Source organism: Triturus cristatus, chromosome 11 (assembly GCF_964204655.1).
Source record: "Triturus cristatus chromosome 11, aTriCri1.1, whole genome shotgun sequence".
NCBI classification, from domain to species: domain Eukaryota; kingdom Metazoa; phylum Chordata; class Amphibia; order Caudata; family Salamandridae; genus Triturus; species Triturus cristatus.
The window spans coordinates 179143409-179164625 of record NC_140594.1 but is presented as its reverse complement, the minus strand read 5'-3'; the positions used below and the strand labels follow the sequence as shown (position 1 = coordinate 179164625).

At 53.5% G+C, this 21217-nt stretch overlaps 1 pseudogene; it reads left to right on the top strand.

The window, feature by feature from the left end:
* The first annotated feature begins 17383 nt into the window (after positions 1-17383).
* On the top strand, positions 17384-19138 carry LOC146783864 (18S ribosomal RNA; annotated as a pseudogene).
* Positions 19139-21217: the final 2079 nt, after the last annotated feature.

Sequence of the window (21217 nt, the reverse complement as noted above, 5' to 3'; positions counted from 1 at the left end):
AGTGGCCAGGGCGTGGTCAGCGGAGCGTAGTTTTCTGTTGGGTGCGTAGAAGGAGAGCCGACTGTTGAGATAGGCTGGGCCGGTTTTGTGGAGAGCCTGGTGTGCGTGGATCAGGAGCTTGAAGGAGATTCTTTTGTAGACTGGGAGCCAGTGCAGGTTTCTCAGGTGGGGGGTGATGTGGTCGCGGCGCAGGACGTCGAGGCTCAGGCGTGCGGAGGCGTTCTGGATTCTCTGTAGTCTGTTGATGAGCTTGGATGAGGCTCCGGCGTAGAGGGCTTTTCCGTAGTCGAGTCTGCTGCTGACTAGGGCCTGGGTAACTGTTTTCCTCGTGTTTGTCGGGATCCATCTGTAGATCTTGCGGAGCATGTTGAAGCAGGTGGAGGAGACTGCGTTGACTTGTTTGGTCATGGAGAGTTTCGAGTCGAGGATGACTCCCAGGTTGCGTGCGTGGTCGGTGGGTGCCGGAGGGGATCCCAGTGACGTGGACCACCAGGAGTCGTCCCAAGCGGAGGGGTTGGACCCGAGGATGAGGATTTCCGTCTTGTCTGTGTTCAGTCTGCGACGGCCTTCATTCCCAGGTGGAGGTTGGATTTTGCGGTGAGGGGGTCCTTGGTGAGGGAGAGGATGAGCTAAGTGTCGTCGGCCTAGGAGGTTATGTTGAGGTCATGTTGTCGGGCGATGCGTGCTAGTGGGGCCATGTAGACGTTGAACAGCATCGGGCTGAGGGAGGATCCTTGAGGGACGCCACAGATGATCTTGGAGGCATTGGATCGGAACGGGGGAAGGCGGACTCTGAGTTCTGCCGGAGAGGAAGGAGGAGGTCCAGTCCAGGGCCTTCTCTTGGATCCCGGCGTCGTGGAGGCGTGTGCGTAGAGTGTGGTGGCAGACGGTGTCGAAGGCGGCGGAGAGGTCCAGGAGGATGAGGGCTGCCGTCTCGCCGTTGTCTAGCAGGATCCTGATGTAGTCTGTGGCGGCGAGTAGGGCGGTCTCTGTGCTGTGGTTGCTGCGGAATCCTGATTGGGAGGGGTCCTGGATGTTGTTGTTTTCGAGGTGACGGGTGAGCTGGGTGTTTACTATCTTCTCGATGACCTTTGCTGGGAACTGAAGCAGGGAGATGGGCCGGAAGTTCTTGAGGTCGCTCAGATCCGCCTTGGGTTTCTTCAGTAGAGCGTTGATCTCTGCGTGCTTCCAGTTATCAGGGAAGGTGGCGGTCTCGAAGGAGAGGTTGATGATTTTGTTCAGGTGGGGTGCGATGGAATTGCTGGCTTTGTTGAGAATGTGGTGCGGGAGAGGGTCGGACGGGGATCCGGAGTGGATAGTTCCCATGGTCTTGATTGTGTCCTCGATGCTCACGTTGGCCCAGGTTGTCAGGGTGTCGTGGGCGGTGGGTTCGGTGCGGTGTGGTCGGCAGGGGCCGTCCAGGATCTGAACCTGTCATGGATGTCTGTGATTTTCCGGTAGAAGAAGGCGGCGAGGGAGTCGCACAGGGCTTGCGAGGGTGGGATGTCGTTGGCGTTGAAGCTGGGGTTGGAGAGTTCCTGCACGATGTTGAAGAACTCCTTGCTGTTGTGTGCGTTGTTGTCAAGGCAGTCTGAGAAGGAGGTCCTTTTGGTGGTCCTGATGAGGTGGTGGTGGTTGCGGATGGCGTCTTTCTGGGCAGCGCGGCTGTCTGGCGTCTTGTTGCTGTGCCATATGTTTTCCAGTTTCTGGCAGGTGCGTTTTGAGTCGAGGAGTTCCGGGGTGAACCAGCTGACTCTTCTGCTGGTGTCTCTGCTGGTGGGGTTTTTCAGTGGGGCGACGGTGTTGGTGCAGTCGTTCATCCAGCGTTCGAGGCTGAGTGCGCCTTCATCGGGGTTGTTGGGGTTCGTCGGAGTGTTGAGTGCGAGATTTGTCTGTAGTTGTTCTTGGGAGACTTTGCTCCAGCAGTGGCGGGGGGTCTGTAGGGTGCGGTGGTGTGTGAGAGGTTTCCGGAAGGAGAAGTGGATGCAGTGGTGGTCTGTCCAGGTGAGTTTGGTGGCGTGGCTGAAGGTGACGTGAGGGCTTGAGGAGAAGATGGCATCTAGCGTGTGGCCGGTGATGTGGGTCGGCATCGTGACGAGCTGTTTTAGTCCGAGGTTGGCGAGATTGTCGATCAGGGTGGAGGAGTTGCTGTCGTTGTTGTTCTCCAGGTCATAGTTCAGGTCTCCAAGGAGGATGTAGTCGGTGGAGGTCAGCGCGTGCGTGCTGATGAGGTTGGCGATGGAGTCGCAGAATTGAGGCCGGGGTCCTGGCGGTCTCTAGACGAGGGTGCCTCTTAGGGTGGTTTTGCGGTCCATGTGGATCTGGAAGTGCATGTGTTCGGCGGTGCTGAGGGCGTCGTTGGTGTTAGTTGAGACCTTGATGGTGTTTTTGTGGACGACGGCGATTCCTCCTCCGGCCCTGTTGGTGCGGTCTCTGCGGGTGATCTTGTACCCGACTGGGATGGCTATGGCGATGTCTGGTGAGGAGGTTTCGTTCATCCACGTTTCGGTCAGAAAGGCGATGTCCGGTGATGTGGTGTCGAGGAGGTCCCAGAGTTCGACGGCGTGTTTGTGTGCGGAGCGGGTGTTGAGCAGGATGCATCTAAGCAGGTTGGGTTCCGTTGTGGCAGGTGTCTTGAGGTTTCCGAGGCAGGAGAAGCTGCAGTTCCGGCAGGTGAAGGGGCCATGGGTGCGCTTCGGGGCGGCCTTTCAGCAGGTGTGGGTCCTTCCTGGGTTAAGAGCGACAAGGGTATTGGCGTCGTAGCAGAGGCGGTCCTCGTGGCTGCTGTGGGGGCCAGGGGTACTGGCGCTGGGCGCGGTCCAGGCCCGGACGGGCACAGAGGGGCTTGCCTTAGATGCGCCTTCGGTGCGCGGCCGCGCAGTGGCTGCCATACAATGGGAGGTGGGGAGGGAGGAGCAGCTGGGAGGCGGGAGGCGAGGGACCGGTGTGACGAATGGGCGCGGAGGGGGAGGGGGCGGGGCCGCAGGAGAGGCAGCGGCGGGGACGGGGGACAGGAGACCAGCGCGGGGCACAGCAGAACAAAGGGGTACAAAATTCAGAGGTCATTAGCACGCACCTAACTCCTCTTCTAAATCAAGTTCTGGAAAGTGGCAAATATCCTGAAGTGTGGAAAAAGGCCTGCAGAAGGCCAATCCTGAAAAAACCCACCGCCGATCCACTTGAACCGAAAAATTACCGGCCAATCTCCCGATTGCCTCTACCCGCGAAGATTCTGGAAAAGGCCATGAACAAGGAGCTAATTCAGTATTTAGAAGATAACTCCCTGCTGGATTGCACCCAACATGGATTCAGGCCTTGTCATTCAACAGAGACGGCGCTGGTGCTAGCAACTGAGGAGATTCGGAGGATGGTAGACAGGGCTAATAAAGCTATTTTGGTTCTACTAGATCTGTCGGCAGCGTTCGACACCGTAAACCATACGGTGTTGGCGCAACGGCTTAAAGAGACAGGGATAGAGGACACCGCACTTAATCTACTCACCTCTTTTATGGATGCCAGACAACAAATTATACACTGGGAGAATGTGCGGTCTGAAGTGTTTCGACTCCCCTGTGGGGTTCCACAAGGGTCTGCTCTTTCCCCGACCCTCTTTAATATTTATGTCGCCCCGTTGGCCAATTTGGTCAGAAAACATGGATTTTCATTAATCATGTATGCCGATGACTCTCAGCTCATCATTTCAGTCACAGAGTCATTAGATACTGTAGCTATTGGTTTCCATGCATGTCTAACTCTGACAAACACTGACAAAACTGAGGTCCTCGAATTTGGTAAAGGTCCATCGGTATGGAACACAAGCTGGTGGCCCAAAGAGGCAGGACTCTGCCCTACCCCCGCTTCAAAGGCAAAAAACCTAGGGGTAACCCTAGACAATCAGCTAAATCTATCCGCCCATATTAACAAATTAACCTCTTCCTGCTTCCTCCTTTTAAAAACTTTAAGGAAAATTTTCCCTTTTATAACAACAGAATTTCCAAAGACAATTGTAGTCGCACTCTTTCTATCTAAATTAGACTACTGTAACGCCCTTTTTATGGGAATTGACAAAGCACAGGAGAGGAAGCTCCAATCATTGCAAAATGCGGCGGCTAGGTTGCTTATGAATATACCTAAGGGCCTCCCCACTTCGGAGGCCTTTAAAACTCTACACTGGCTCCCGGTCCGACATAGGGTCAATTTCAAAGCTCTATGTCTAGTACATAAGGCTCTCTATGGAGGTATATCCGGGGATGTAGGGAAACTCTTCACAAGATACCTTCCTGTCAGAACACTCAGATCATCTACAGAAGGTCTTGTCTGTATCCCAAAAACGCGGAAGGTCTGATGGGGAGGACGAACATTATCTTACTGTGCGGCAAAATTATGGAACCAGATGCCATATCCTCTGCGCTGTCAACCGAACCGCATAAATTTCAGGAAGGATCTAAAAACCTGGTTATTCGGTAAAAATTAAGAACCCACCTGGAGTTATGTCACGTCTCACTCAGCGCCAAGACGCCACGGCATTCGTGCGCTTTACAAATAACATTTCAAATCAAATCAGGGTCACAGAGGCACAAAGTCAACACAGGGGTACAGTGGACGGCGAGGGGTACAGAAATAAAAAGGGGGCACAGAAGCAGAGCGGGGGGCAGGGGGCACAGACAGTTACAGGCACAAAATCAAGGGGCACGGAGGCACAAAGGCAGCAAGTGAAACGTACCTAAGGCCACCACTAGCGCCTGGGATGAGGCGCAGGTGGGAGCCTGCAGGTGGTGGAGGGCCTTGATTCCAACGGCGGCAGCAGAGACAACGGGGGTGCAGGCGGCGCTGCAGCGGGGGGGGAGCGACCTACCAGAAGGTCAAGGGTCGCTTGGGTAGGTTATTGCCTTTGCTTGCAGGGTTGCATCTCAGAGCGGTGCTCTGCTCTTTCCTTTCCATGGCTTTCAGTAACACAGTGCTTGGCACTGTCCCTAATGGTGCTGTTCCTCACCAATCGCTTCTTCCCTTTTTTGTTTCACTGATTTTTTCGCACTCTGTTCCCATACTCTCACAGTTTTGTTTGCGATGGCTCCGCGTTGTGGCGCGGAAAAGTTCTCCGAAGAAAACTGACGTCAATGCGCCGGGGTGGGACTTATGTGACCTCGTGGACATCACGTCAGCGGAAGACGCGCGCAGAGATGCTGTGGCAAAGATTTTCCAGGTCCAGTCTTACGCCTGGGGATAATTCTACGTGAAGGAATCTGCGGCTAGAATCGTCTCTACCAGCTACATTGTTACCGAAGGTGAGTAACTTGTACTTTATCCTCCTGAACAGCGAGTCCGGGATATTCGGGTTATGATTCTAATCTTTCAGCCTCTATCCCGGGTTTTGGTCAGGATGACCCTGAGGCTGCTAGGCCTCATGGCCTCCTGCATCCTGCTGGTCAAATCATGCTAGGTGGCATATGCGGGTTCTGCAGTGGGACCTGAAGCTCCAATGGGCGCAGCATCAGGGGAATCTGTCTGGTTGTGTGATCTTGGAGGGCACTGCTCGACAATTGCAGTGGTGGCTCACGAACCAGGATTGGGTCAGTGGCAGATTCCTCTCCCTTCCCCAACCAGAGCACACGGTGATGACGGACGCATCCCTTCTGGAATGGGGCAGCCAGATACGAGAGGTGGAGATCAGAGGCCTCTGGTCTCTGGCGGAGTCCAGCATCCATATCAACCTTCTGGAGCTCCGGGTGATCCGTCTTGCACTCAAGGCATTCCTTCCCTCTGTCCAGGGAACACTAGTGCAGGTGTTCACGGACAACACCACCGCCATGTAGTACTGCAACAAACAGGGCGGGGTGGGGTTGTGCACCCTATGTCAGGAGGCCCTCTGCCTCTGGACATGGCTGGAACATCAGGCCATATCCCTGGTGGTTCAACACCTGGCAAGTTCCCTGAACACCAGGGTGGACAAACTCAGCCACAGGTGCATGATGGATCACGAATGGCGTCTTCACTCGGAGGTGGTACAAGGTCTCTTTCAACAGTGGAGAGAGCCTTGGTTAGATATATCGTCGCGAGTGAAGTTGCGGTCTGTTGTATGCCTTTCCGGGTATACTACTACTTCCCAGAATGCTGAAGAAGATCAGGCACGACTGGGCCCAAGTCATCCTTCTGGCTCCGGATTGGGCACGAAGATTCTGGTATCCCGAGCTGCTCAACATGGCCATCGATCCTCCGACCCGGGAGGATCTTCTGTCGCAGCAGCAGGGGACGTTTCTCCACCCGAACCTGTCCAGCCTCCACCTCCTTGCGTGGAGATTGAGCGGCAACAGTTGACGTTTTTTGACCTGCCTCCCGAAGTTTGTGATGTAATCTTGGCAGCCAGGCGTCCCTCCACTAAGACGGTATACTCCTGCAGGTGGACCAAGTTTGTGGCATGATGCACAGCAAAGGCTGTGGATCCCCTTTCTGCCCCTCTTTCTGAGGTTCTCTTGTTGCTTCTTTCTTTGGCCCAGCAGGGCTCTGCTCTGGGCACTATCAAGGGCTATCTTTCGTCCATCTCTGCCTTCCTTCCGCTTCCAGATCAGCCCTCTCTTTTCAAGTCCCCGGTTGTTATTCGTTTCTTGAAAGGCATAACTCAGCTCTTTCCTCCTGTTCCCTTTGTTGTGCCTCAGTGGGACTTGAATCTAGTCTTAACCTATTTAATATGTGCTTTCTTTGAGACGCTTCACAACTGTCGTTTGAGGCTTCTGACGCTTAAAACTGCATTCCTGGTAGCCATCACGTCTGCAAGAAGAGTAAGCGAACTCCAGGCCCTTTACTCCAAGACTCCTTTCCTGTCTGTCCATCTGGACAAGGTGGTTCTCAGGACTCGTCCATCCTTCCTTCCCAAGGTTCCCACTGCCTTTCACATTGGGCAGACCATCACTATGCCCACCTTCTTTCCGCCTCAGCATCCTTCAAAAGAGGAGGAGAGGCTCCAACGTCTGGACCCAAAACGTGCGCCTTCCTTTTATCTGGATCGCACCAAACAGTTCCTGGTGGATGACCAGCTTTTTGTTGGCTACGTGGACGCCAAGAAAGGTCGGGCTGTACACAAGCGGACTACCTCCAGTGGGGCTGCACTCCCATTCCAGCAACTACTGCTTTAGGACGAGGAGTTCCTCTGAATGACATCTTTCAGGGAGCTACGTGGGCTTTGTTGCACACATTACCAAACACTAATGCCTTGACAGTCGAGTCCGGAGATATGGCTTCTTTGGCTGTTCTGTTCTCCAGGACTTTCTGTTGTGATCTTGGTTCGCAGACCCACCTCCGGGGTTGGTATTGCTGGGGAATCTATAACTAACTTGTTTCTTTCAGATGAACAAGTTACTTACCTTTGGTAACGATATATCTGTAAGAAACATTAGTTAGTTATAGATTCCTTACTGCCCCAACTATCCTCCCCGATCTGCGAACTGATTTCTAGGGTTAAGGATATCCTTTCAAGGCCCTAGTTTTGTGCACCAGTGGTCAGTGTCTTGCATGGCTCTGTGTTTCTGGTGCGGAAAGTCGTGTACAGAACTGACGTCTGCTCGCGAAGGCGGCGTTTAAGTAGCTACCGCAACGTCATCCCGGTGACCACGATGCCAACGACGAGCGCAGACCCGACCGACGCCACCTTCCGTTGCGCAGAGGTACTGCTGACGAAAAAACTTTCCTGATCCAGTCTGATGCCTGGGGGTAATTCTAAGGTAAGGAATCTATAACTAATGTTTCTTAAAGATATATCGTTACCGAAGGTAAGTATCTTGTTCTATAGGGAGAATTCCTTCCAAACTTAAGCAAATTCCGTTCTGGATAGCACAAAAATAGCAGAATGCTAACTATTTACTTGCCAATGGGGATGGTTCCCTCGATTGAGGATTGTACCACTTGGAGAACAATCTTTGCTGCCGTATACATTGGAATACACAGTACACCTTCCATAGCAGTCGTTCCAGAGGTATTGAAACAGATACAGAATGAGTATGGGGCAGGACCTCCCCTAGACTTGGGAATGAAACTGATGGTTTATTTTGCCCAAGTCTCTGCAATCATGCTGAGCAACATAAAGGGGGAGCCACAAATGGTGGGAAGTCCCGACAAGGACAACTCAAAGCCAGCACCCGCTCCTTTTAAAAAGAAATGGGAAATTAAAAATTGTAAAAATAACAATTCAGAAAAATAACTCTCGATCAAGGGGTGGGTCTCCCCAAAGGGAGACCTCCAAAAAGAGGTACAACCTTAGACATCGTGATAACATTAGGAAACCTGACAGGTATAAGGACACTAATACACGTTACTTTCGTTCTTTTCAGGATTTATCAAAAAACTCGGAGAGAGATGGGCAATCAGAACAAAAGCAAGAAGATCAACCAAAAGCAAAAAGGGAAACGCATCGAAATTCAGATTACATTATCAAACAGGAATAGCAACCTAAAGTAAAACCTCAATTCAAAAAGAAGAATGTAGCAGGCTTAAAAATTAGACATGCCCAGGTTACTGAAGACTCGGCTTCTGAACGGCGAATGGGCTCTGACGATGCTAGACAGCGCAGCCGAAGTAACAATAGCTCGCCAGTACCTGAAGGACTTTTTGTGATAGTAGTATTGAATGAACACATCACGGTGGAAACACCTGATACCAGAGTTAGTGTCCCACATTGATTACACAAAATTACACTATAAGTAGAAGGGCACATCTCACGAAAGGTTAAAGATCTCTTTTGGGAGAACTTAACGTATGTATATGACATACTGCTAGCAGAAAAAGATTGGCCGTCTGAGTTTATGATGAATTACCCAAAAGGGATAAGCTTAATTTTACCTGCTTTCTCCGTCCACGTTCCAGAATCTTTAAAACATTCATACGCGCAGGAGTAGGTGCCAGCGCTAGCTCTGGCATTATACCACAACCATGTAGGGTGGGACTTGGAGTCTACCCACAACAAAATCCAATTAAAAGCTACTCCAAATCCACAGAAACAGTACCCTTTTAAAAATGATGCAAAAAGACAGGTCAAAGAAGTTCTAGACCAACTCGAATACCAAGGTGTAATCAAGACTTGTACCTCCCCGATGAATAATCCTTTGTTTCCAGTAATGAAACCCGACAACACATATCGTCTAGTTTTAGATTACCGTCTTTAAACACATGCACATGAACATTTGCAGTTCAAAATGCGCTTAGTGCCGCATTGATGAATAACATTGTACGGAAGAAATACAAAACAACATTAGGTATCTCAAATGGATTCTTCTGCCAAAATATAGCTCAAGAAAGCAGATATTTGACAGCATTTTCGGCCCTTAGCATCACTTCCGTCGTTTGCCCCAGGGCTATAAAAACAGCCCAGGGCTATTCTCGGCAAGAGTGTCAGAAATATTACAAACATGCGATGAGGAGGCAGTGTCCTATGTAGTTGACATCTATTTGATGGACGATGAATTACATGAACACTTATGCAGGGTGAACAACATAACTGGGATTCGCAAATTTGGGCTACAAATTTTATTTCAAGAAATCAAAAATTGCCCATCTCAACGTCTTATTTTTGGGATATGAGCTATCAAGTGAAGGCAAGAGCCAGGCAGCCAACTTTTTAGAAAAGTGCGCGCTGCTCACACCTCCCAAAAATCGAAAGAGTTTGAAATCCATTTTAAGATTTCAACATTTTGGCAGAACATATATTCCAGATTACGCAGAAAAAGTAAAACCTTTCTACGACTTAATCAGACCTGATTTCCCACATCAGTGGACACAACAGCACACAGATGGCCTACATTCAGTTCAGGCTGACATGATAGCATCCAAACATTTGCAAACAAGTGTGAATACCACCAACTTGGTGATCCGGGTGATCACGGGTTTATCAGGATATATCTATATCACTTTCAATGAAGGTGAGACAGTCCCAATTGCATACAAATCATGTCCATACACAAATGTGCAAATGCGATTTGCAGCAAATTAGAAATATTCCCTTTATCTTCACAGAAGGTGAGGATTTCAAAATAGACTTTAGTTACTCTGCCAATAAATGCTCCTGAACCTGGATGGTTCTCAGCATAGAGACGGCATTAAATCATATCAAATCACTGACTAAGGAACTAGAGACTTTAGATAATAAGATCAGTACAGACTCTAATATCAACAATTCTAAAACTCTTTTAGATAAAATTGCTTCTACAATTAAAGAGTTCAATCAATCAGTCAGGTGAATTGTAAGCACGCTACGGACTTGTGAGGGTCCCAAGGCGCTGGGGGGGGGGGGGGATGGGTAAGCAGCTCCGTTCAGTCGAAGAGCCAGGTCTTGAGTGTCTTCCCGAAGATGTTCAGGGATGGGGGCGCATCTGATGTAGTTTGGGAACTCGTTCCAAGTCTTGGCCGCAATGTATGAGAAGGCCCTTCCACCTGTTCTGGCTTCGCGGATTCGTGGGGTTTTGGCGAGGGCGATGTCGGTGGTTTCTCTTGGATACGTGGAAGGAGATTCTATCGTTGAGGTATTGGGGTCCGGTGTTGTGGAGGCATTTGTAGGCGTTCGAACAATTCAATGCCCATAAGAAGACAGATAAACTACAAAAAGATATTAAAAAATACAGTAAAGATCAGACTTACCTATGTCTTAAGAAGGACCTTAATCTTTCACTGGTCCCTAATTTAACCCCCTTCAAAAGAACCAATTTTTTGGATACTAATTCTGACACTGATAGTGACCAACCAGCAGACAATTCATATCAACGTCACTACGACAATTGATTGATATAGGTGTGTTGAATGAATATCATTGACTTTGTTAATTAGTTCTTTTGGAGTCACTAATTAGGGCTCTTTAAAAATAACTATTCGAATTGACAAAAACCTTTTACAAAAGAATCCCTTGTTGGCACATTTACTTTATTCTGATTTAGTTTTACCCAAGCCTCCAAGGCTTTATTGGTTTGCCCAATTTTGTTGTCAGTAGTGAGAGAAAGAGCACTGGCACAGGGGAAACGCATTATTGTTGTATTTCTGGTACCAAGTTTAGATGCTGTTACCAAAGCGAGCATTCCAAATGCAAAAGCACTGCATCCGTGATGGATACAATGGGCTAATTCTATCACTGCAACAGATGTAGATTACAAATATGATTCTACATTAAAAACACAAGTGTTCCTGCAGTACAAACAAGAATACCCTCTCCCGAATAAAATCTCCCCCTAGAGAAATGTGAACATATCATTTATACCGATGGTTCTGCTGAGCCTGCCTTAGGAAGTAAACAACAGTATAGTGAAGGGTCGTATGCAGGACGGTAAGTTCCATCCCAGCAATATGACTGTGCAATCCCTAGGAGATTGTACAGCGTAGTTGGCAGAGCTGAAAGCCCGGATATCAGCACTACAGTATACGGATTGGGAATTCGCCACATTGATAGTGAGCAATTTGTTCTATTGTGTGCAGTCTTACAATAAATATCTTCATTACTGAGACCAGAATGGGTTTAGAGATTCCATGGGTTGTAGCGGCAAAGTGGCAAATCTGAAAGCATGCCTGCCACGGGCTCAAGTTATTCACACCTTGAGTCATCAGCGTGTTGGCATACAGGTTGGAGGGAATTCTCTGGCTGATGAAGCCGCCAAGGCGACAGTGTGAACTGCTGTCATTGCTGCAATCACTCGTTCTAACATGAGTATAGACGGCGACATACTGATAGCTGTCAACACCTGAAAGAACAGCTCTGCTGCCCCGAAAGGCTTTCCACTCAAATATTCCTATCAATTAGATGCACAAAACACACCATATGCTCAAATTCCAGGAGTGGAGGATAGAGTTATGTCGAACATGGATCGCAGCTTAGCTTTAATACTAGCTGCACATGATTGTCTGGACTCTGCACACACAGGAGTCCCCGCTACAGTTTCGTTACTGAAGTGGCGATTCTGGAGGCCAAGTTTGTCTAAACAAACAAACAAAGGCTTTTGTCTTAAAGTACGACATCTGTCAGCAGATGAAAGGTTCTACCATAGCACGGCCACCACAAACACCTTTACTCATTTTAGACAGACCTCTTGCATGTGTCTATCTGGATCACTGCGGCCCCATTAAATTCATACGGGGCTTACAAATGCATCTTGGTGGCAGTAGATTTGCTCTAGATTCCTGTGGGTCTGGCGTCAGCACTCAGCTGATGCTCAAACTGTTATTAAGAGTTTGCGAGTTTTCATCAGGACATACGCAATTGGCACATTCCGGCCGCGGCCCTGCTTTTAGCTTTTGGGCTTACAAGGAAGCCATGGAAAGTATGGGCGTGGCCTATCGGTTCCCCCCCCCCTCCTCGCCCCCCTCCCTCCCCCACCATTTCGAGTGAAATTCGGTGCTGGAGAGGAAAAACCGGGACCTAAAGCATTCCTTAACAGCAAGGGTATTGGGTAAGGGCGGTAGTTGGGTCAATCACCAATATGGGGTCCAAAGGGCACCAACAATACACCAAGAAAATCCTTGGGAGGACGTACTCCCTATGAGATCCTGTTTGGGACAAGAATGTGGGTACCTGACCTCGATTGTCCCAGCACAGTTGCAGATGTAAAACCATTTGAATTGAATGATTGTTTGGCTGTTTTACAGGAACTCAATGAATTCCGGGCATTACCAAGCAACATCCAAGTAAAACGCACCGCCACTGGGGAAGTGAAACTGGTTCCGGCAGGACCTGCCTGGGTCCCAAAGGTTGGGGACCTGGTCAGTAAAAAGATGGTGGACAAGAAGGAGTTTGGCTCATCCTCGAGAAGACCTGTCCTGGCAGTTCAAGGAACAAGAACAGACCTTCTTCCGCCTCAGCCCGCAAAAAGGAAAAAAGATGTGTCTACATTGATCTGATCAAACCACACTATGTGGCCGATTCTCAACAGCAGGCCGTTTCAAATCCTGAGTTTCCGTAGCTCTCCTCTCGCTACTATACAGTAAGTTCAGATGGAAAGGGTAATAACGTTTCCAGACTCCTCTGTGCAAGACACCGGAGTAGCCAATAACGGAGTACAAATCACACCTTGTTGAAACAGAACAACATCCAAATGAAACCAACGCAAATTGCAATTCGGGACAATAATGAGTTTTACATCAACGTGCCTTCACAAGAATCAACTGCCAGTTCTACAAACACTGCTGAGCTACCAAAGCTAGATCGAACTGCGTCTGGCTACTTTATCAACTTTTATGACTTTTCTTCAGATCCAAGTGAACCTGAGCAAACGCCACCCATTTCCAAAAAAGAAACTTTTTGACACTTCTATCTCTGGCTGAATAAGACTTACTTTGTGTCCCCTTGGCTGCATCTTTAGTTTGCATTAGGGATCCTGTTCCTTTTCATTTGGATTGGTATAGTAACTGCCGTTTTCGTATTTCTGAATGGACATTATCTTCCATAACGCTCTGCAGTACAATCTGTGAACTTGGTCCTGAAACCTCATACGTCATCACACCGTGAACAAAGAGACCTATCTCTAGTGAACATTTTAGCAGTTCCAGTACCGGATGGTATAGTTTGTGATAGGGTTTCATATGATGTATTTGGTCCAACGGAACATTAAAAAATTCCACATTATTTAAAATTTCATTGAATGATGCCATTACCCCGGGTACACTCTCTGATGATTGGGACATTAAGACTGTAAATACTATGCTCTCAGATCTAGAACAATCTGTTGCATTTTATTACAGGGAATTGTATGAAGACACACCTGATTTCGACAGTATGTATTTTTACCAACATTATGGACTTCACTTTTTACGCACTGTTAACACTTACCATCAATGGGATCATTGCCCGACACGGCCAAAACATAGTTCTGCCACATTTGCACAGAAATTTGCATACTTTTCAGGGTTCATTACATCAGACCCAATGTCATACTATTATAAGCTAGTACAGGCGAATACAACTGGGAAGAAAATGATGCTGACAAATACCAAGCTCATATATTCAGCACCTTTTATCTCCCTAATGTCTATACAAGGTTTCTACTTTTGGAGGGACATGATAGACGCAAAATCCATCTGGAGGACGAAAGATTGGCAGGTTCAGGGAACAGAGGCTTAATTTAGAGGTTGCCTCATACGAGTACAGATAATATTTCTGAACAGAACAGTGCAACAAACTACCTGCTACGGGTTTGCAAATATAAAAGACCTGAAAACACCATGCATCGCCTTACCCTTACCTATTGAAGGTTTATTGAATGACACACTGATAAGGGAGGAGATGCTGGGTCAATCTCCTCCTGCCACCAGATGGGCTAGGACCTGGCAGAAAGCTCCCCTGTCCAGGCCTTTGTCCTCTGGCCCGACGCATGGCAAAGGGCCCGGGACGGGCTCCATCCGGCCCTGGTGGTCCTCCCTTGGGCATACGGGTCCGAGAGCTCTGGCTAGGCACTCCCTACACTGGGCTCCGTCCTCCACTCTGCTCTGGGCCCAGGGCCCGTCTGGTGTTCCCCAGCTCGGCTTTGGTTCAGGGGCCCTTGGTGGCCCTGGGGTGGAGGGAGCCCTCCCCAACTCGGGCTCCGTCCTCAGGCCTGCTGCATGGCAATGCGCCTGGGACACGGGCCTTGGGGAGGCCTCCCCTGCGCGTGCTGGCCTGGACCTCCGGCTGGGCCCCATTCCCCTGCTCCACTATGGTCTCAGGATGGGGATGCCTGCCTGTCAAGGAGCCTGGGGCCCCCAGGTCGGCGGTCTGTCTGGGACCCCCGTCTGCTGCCCCGGGCCTGAGGCCCAGCTGGGGCCGCCGAGCCCCCTGGGCGCAGAGCCACCAAGCCCTCCAAAGGGCAGGTGGGAGCCCTCCCGCTAAGGCTCGGGGCAGGCAGATTGGCGTCCTTCAGGCCCGGCCATCTGGTCCAGCCTTCCTCCTTGGCCATCTGGTCGTGCCCAATGCTTTCCAATGGGGCAAACAGATAGCTGGGCGATGAGGGTTCATTTGCCTCCCCGATCCCAGCCAGGGCTTCAGGAGGTTGGGCGTATCCGCGCCTTGGGTCCCTTCAGTCTTGCGGTGCGCACAGGTTACCAGAAAAGGGGTACCCTTCCTCTAGATTAGTAGGGACAGGGTACTCCAAAACCCATCTCGGCCTAGCGGTCCTCAGCCGGACGGGTCAGGACGCCCCCCCCCCCCAGCTCGGGACTCCGTACCCCAGCCCAATGTGTGGTGCCCAGGATGGGGGCCAGTGGGCCCGAGGAGGCCTCACCTCTGCCTGGGAGCTCCGACAAGGTCCAGGGGCCCTAGGTTCAGTCTCCAGGCCTGCCGCTCTGCCAGGGGCCCAAGATGGGATTCCACCGGGCCTGGTAGGCCTGCCCCTGCTTGGCTAGGTACAAGAGCTCTGAAGGTCACCCCCCAGAGGGCCCTGGGGAGGGCACCCCGGGGAGGCCCCACCCGGTGCCTCTAGGCGCTCCCGACCTGGGCTCCATCTTCCGGTCTGCCGCTATGCCAGGGTCCCAGGACGGGGTTCCATAGTGCCTGGGCAGCCTCCCCCTGCTTGGCTAGGTTCAGAAGCTCCGGCCGGGGCCCCTGAGGGCCCTGGAGAGGGTGGCCTCCCCACACTACGGGCTCCATCCTCGGGCCTGCTGCTTGGCAGGATGCCTGGGACGGGGTCCCACGGGCCCGGGAAGGCTTTCCCTGTGCCTCTGGGCCCAGGAGCCCCGGCTGGGTCCAGGAACCCTGCCAGTCCCAGGGTCAGGTGCTCCAGCCCTGAGCCCCGTCCCCCGGCATGCTGCTCTGGCAAAGGCCGGAGACGGGGTTCGGTCAAGCCCGGGGAGCCTCCCCCTGCTTGGCTGGGTTCAGGACCTCCAGCCGGGGCCCCTGAGGGCCCTGGGGAGGGTGGTCTCTCCTTCCCGGGCTCCGTCCTCTGGCCTGCTATGTGACAGGGTGCCGGGGACAGGGTCCCACGGGCCTGGAAAGGCTTTCCCTGTGCCTCTGGGCCCGGGAACACCCGCTAGGTCCATTGGCCTTGCCGGGCCCAGGTTCGGGTGCTCCAGCCCTGGGCCCCAGCCTGCCACTCTGTCATAGGCCCGAGACGGGGTTCCGTCATGCCCGGGGAGCCTCCCCCTGCTTGGCTGGATCCAGGAGCTCCAGCCGGGGCCCCTGAGGGCCCTGGGGAGAGTGGCCTCCCCACCCCATTCTCCGTACTCGGGCCTGCCGGGACGGGAGTCCTGTGTGCTCTGGGAGGCTTTCCCTGCACCTCTGGACCTGGGAGCCCCGATGGGGTCTAGGGGCCCGGCGGGCCCGGGTTGGGCGCTCTAGCCCTGGGCCCGTCCTCTCGCCTGCTGCTCCGCCAAGTGCCCGGGACGGGGGTCTGATGGTCCCGTGCAGAACTCCCCCGCTTTCCCTGCTTGTCAAGGTGTCCGTGGGCCCGGGTCAGAGGGCCCGTTGGCTCCCCCCTCGCAGCCTCATGGCTGAGGCCCAGCTGGGGCCCTGGGCCTCTGCCCCCCCATGCCTCGGCACCCGCTCGCTCTTTAGTTAGTGCACAGAGCGACCAGATGGCCGCCCTTCGAGCCCGGCCATCTGGTCGCGTGCGATGCTGTCCAATGGGGCGGCCAGATGGCCGGGCTTCCCTGGAAGTCCAGATGAGGGCTCATTTGCTTCCCCGATCCCAGCTAGGGCTCTAGGAGGTTCGCGCCTTAGGTACCCTGTACCTAAGGCACGGATTACAAGAAAGTGGGGTATTTTTCCTCAGGATTACTAGGCAGAGGATCAGTAAGACCTCTGTGAGGTCCAGCGATTCTGAGTCAGGGGAAGGCAGGACCCGGGCCCGCCTGCCAGGGCCCCCAGGGGCCCAGGTCTGTCCCTGCTTCTCAGCCCCTTCCCGATGGGCCTTTCCTACGAGCCGGCATGTCCTGAGAGCAGGCAGGGACGTAAAGCTGGCATCCCCGGCACAGGGCGGCCTGCCAGGGGAGGCCCCGACCGTACTCCAATCAATTGGGCACTCTCGGTCTGTTTAGGGATGGACTGCTTGGCCAGCCTCGGCTGTTGTTTCAAGCAAAGAGCTTCAACCCCCATGGACCTTCCGACTCAAGGACCTGCTGTCTGGCGGGAGGCCCTTCACCCTACCCAGCAGAGTGAAGACCGAGTGGCCCTGGCAATTCGTGCCCCCCAGTGGTCCGACCCAAGCGGAAGGGGTCGGGTGGTGCCAGGCCCTCGGATGCTGCCGCCCGGCAGGTCCATAGGCCCGTGCGCCACGCTGTCTACCCTCTTCACCCAGCGCATTTCCGCTGCAGCTCGGAACGACCGTTCCGAGGGGTGCCGTAGCCACCAGGCTCCTTCCCCTAGCAGGCTTTAGAGAGGGAAGGGTGTGCAAAGGTTGCCGGTTGGTGAGACGGGCATGTGACTCCCGAACCCACCCCCGTCAGCAGGTGCGGCTACCTGGTTGATCCTGCCAGTAGCATATGCTTTTCTCAAATTAAGCCAGATTAAGCCATGCACGTGTAAGTTCACACGGCCGGTACAGTGAAACTGAGAATGGCTCATTAAATCAGTTATGGTTCCTTTGATCGCTCCATTTTTTACTTGGCTAACAGTGGTAATTCTAGAGCTAATACATGCCGATGAGCGCTGACCTTTCGGTATGCGTACATTTATCAGACCAAGACCAATCCGGGCTCGCCCAGCCGCTTTGGTGACTCTAGATAACCTGCCTACCCTTTCAACTTTTCAATGGTACTTTCCGTGCCCACCATGGTGACCATAGGTAACGGGGAATCAGGGTTCGATTCCGGAGAGGAAACCTGAGAAATGGCTACCACATCCAAGGAAGGCAGCAGGCGCGCAAATTACCCACTCCTGAATCAGGGAGGTAGTGACGAAAAATAACAATACAGGACTCTTTCGAGGCCCTGTAATTGAAATAAGTATACTTTAACAAGGATCCATTGGAGGGCAAGTCTGGTGCCAGCAGCTGCGGTAATTGCAGCTTCAATAGCGTATATTAAAGTTGCTGTAGTTAAAAAGCTTGTAGTTGGATCTTGGGATCAAGCTGGCGGTCCTCTGTGAGGCGAGCTACCACCTGTCGCAGCCCCTGCCTCTCGGCGCCCCCTTGATGCTCTTGACTGAGTGTCCTGGGCGTCCGAAGCATTTACTTTGAAAAAACTAGAGTGTTCAAAGTAGGCCGGTCGCCTGAATACTTCAGTTAGGAATAATGGAATAGAACTCTGGTTCTGTTTTGTTGGTTTTCGTAACTGGGGCCATGATTAGGAGGGACTGCCGGGGGCATTCGTATTGTGCTGCTAGAGGTGAAATTCTTGGACCGGCGCAAGACGAACCAAAGCGAAAGCATTTGCCAAGAATGTTTTCATTAATTAAGAACGAAAGTCAGAGGTTCGAGGACAATCGGATGCAATCGTAGTTCCGACCATAAACTATGCTGACTAGCGATCCGGCGGCGTCATTCCCATGACCCACCGAGCAGCTTCCGGGAAACCAAAGTGTTTGGGTTCCGGTGGGGGGGGTTTGGTTGCAAAGCTGAAACCTAAAGGAATTGACGGAAGGGCACCACCAGTAGTGGAGCCTGCGGCTTAATTTGTCTCAAAACGGGAAACCTCTCCCAGACACGGAAAGGATTGACAGATTGATAGCTATTTCTCGATTCTGTGGGTGGTGGTGCGGCTTGACTGTTCTTAGTTGGTGGAGCGATTTGTCTGGTTAATTCTGATAACGAACGAGACTCCTCCATGCTAACTAGTTATGCGACCCCCAGCAGTCAGCGTCCAACTTCTTAGAGGGACAAGTGGCATTCAGCCACACCAGATTGAGCAATAACAGGTCTGTGATGCCCTTAGATGTTGGGGGCTGCACGGGCCGTACACTGAACGGATCAGCATGTATCTACCCTTCGCCAACAGGTGCGGGTAACCCGCTGAACCCAGTTCGTGATAGGGATTGGGGATTGCAATTATTTCCTATGAACGAGGAATTGCCAGTAAGTGCGGGTCATAAGCTCACGTTGATTAAGTCCCTGCCCTTTGTACACACTGCCCGTCGCTACTACGGATTGGATGGTTTAGTAAGGTCCTTTGGATCGGCCCGGCGGAGCGCCGAGAAGCCGATCGAACTTGACTATCTAGAGGAAGTAAAAGTCGTAACAAGGTTTCCGTAGGTGAACCTGCGGAAGGATCATTAATGGCAGAGCGGCCTGAGTGATGAATGGTGCCAGCCCGTAACCCTTGGCTGCCTCCTGCGAGCACACCCTAGGCACAGGGCCCTTCCCTGCTCTTGTGCGCCCTAGCCGGTGGAGTGGTCTTTGGCTGCCTGGGGCGCTTGGGTGAGGACCGGGCCTCGGCGGTTCTTCTTTCGCCAGGGAAGAGCCTGACCGATGTACGGGGTAGAGGGGACGGGGGGTGACCAGATGGCCTGGGCTGGCCAGGCCACCCCCTTCCCACTGCTCCCACGCAAGTCAAGCAGGGAGGCGAGCAGCCCCGGGGAAGGAGTCTCCGGAGCAGCGTCCTCGGAGTTCCAGGTCACCCTCGCCGTCGTCAGACTGCAAGGGCGACTGGGTCCGGCTGTCTCAGGCCATCTGAGCGCTGGGTCGTCCTGGGCCATCTTGGCCCTGCGGGCCAGGGCGACCAGATGGCCCTTCGGGCCAGGGCGACCAGATGGCCCTTCGGGCCTGGGCGACCAGATGGCCCTGCGGGCCGGGGCGACCAGATGGCCCTGCGGGCCGGGGCGACCAGGTGGCCCTGCGGGCCGGGGCGACCAGATGGCCCTGCGGGCCGGGGCGACCAGATGGCCCTGCGGGCCGGGGCGACCAGATGGCCCTGCGGGCCGGGCGAACATATAGCCCTGCGGGCTGGGCGACCAGATGGCCATGCGGGCCGGGTGACCAGATGGCCCTGCGGGCTGGGTGACCAGATGGCCGGCCTCTCGGCCGGCTGGGTTTACTCCAACTTTTGTCCTCCCCCAGGGTTCTGTAAGCCCCCACGTAGTTAATAGTCAAGGAAAATGGGCTCCCCGGTCAGGCCGTCAGGGAGAGGACGTGTCTTGGCCTTAACCCTCCTTGGTTCCTGCCCTCCACGCTCTGGGAAGGTGGAAAGCACACCTGCCCGAGTCAGTACCCTGAAGTCCAAGGGTCTGGGTGTGGGGGGTGACAGTCAGTAGCCAGGGCAAGGCAACTGCAGAGTGGGTAGGACTGCCTAGCTTCCCGCTGTCTCCGGGGTGAAGAGTGGCAGGAGGCTAGCCCTGCGTGAAAGGGGGGCCAAGCTGGAATTGGAGCCCCTGGAGAGCTTGGAGAAGCCCTGAGCAGGGGACGCCTGGGCCTGGTTTGGGATGGCAGCAATTTGTGGATGTTCCGCTCTGCCAACGGGGGTCCACCGGGGCCCGGGGAGGCTCTCCCCGGCATGGCTGGGTTCGGTAGCAGGCACTGGGCCCGGGGCTTGAGCTCCATCCAGCGGGCCCTGGGGTGCGGAAGCCCCCGTCCTGTAAGCCATCCGAGAGTCTGGGCGCTGGGGACAGGGTTCCCATCGGGGCCCTGGGAGTCTCTCCCCGGTCTGGCTAGGGTTTGGAAACTGGGACCAGGCCTGGGGCTTGAGCTCCATCCGGGGTGCCTTGGGGTGCAGGAGATCCTTGTCCTGTAAGCCAGCCGAGGGTCCGGGCACTGGGGACGGGGGTCCTATCGGGGCCCGGGGAGGCTCTCCCCGGCCTGGCTAGGCTTCGGAAGTTGGGACCGGGCCTGGGGCTTGAGCTCCATCTGGCGGGCCCCAAGGTGTGAGCGACCCCCATCCTGCAAGCAAGCCGAGGGTCCAGGCGCTGGGGTCGGGGGTCTATCGGGGCCCTGGGAGGCTCTCCCCGGCCTGGCTAGGGTTCAAAAGCTGGGACTGGGCCCGGGGCTTGAGTTCCGTCCGGGGGGCTTTGGGGTGCAGAAGCCCCCTGTCCTGGTGCTGGGGACGGGGGTCTATCAGGGCCCCGGGAGGCTCTCCCCGGCCTGGCTAGGGTTCGAAAGCTGAGACTGGGGCTTGAGCTCCGTCCAGGGGGGCTATGGGGGCAGGAGCCCCCCGTCCTGCAAGCCAGCCGAGGGTCCATACGCTGGGGACGGGGGTCTATCGGGGCCCGGGGATGTTCCCCCGGCCTGGCTAAGGTTCGAAAGCTGGGACCAGATCCCAGGCTTGAGCTCCGTCCGGCGGGCCCGGGGGTGTGGGAACCCCCCATCCTGCAAGCCAGCTGAGGGTCTGGACACTGGGGACAGAGATCCATCAGGGCCCGGGG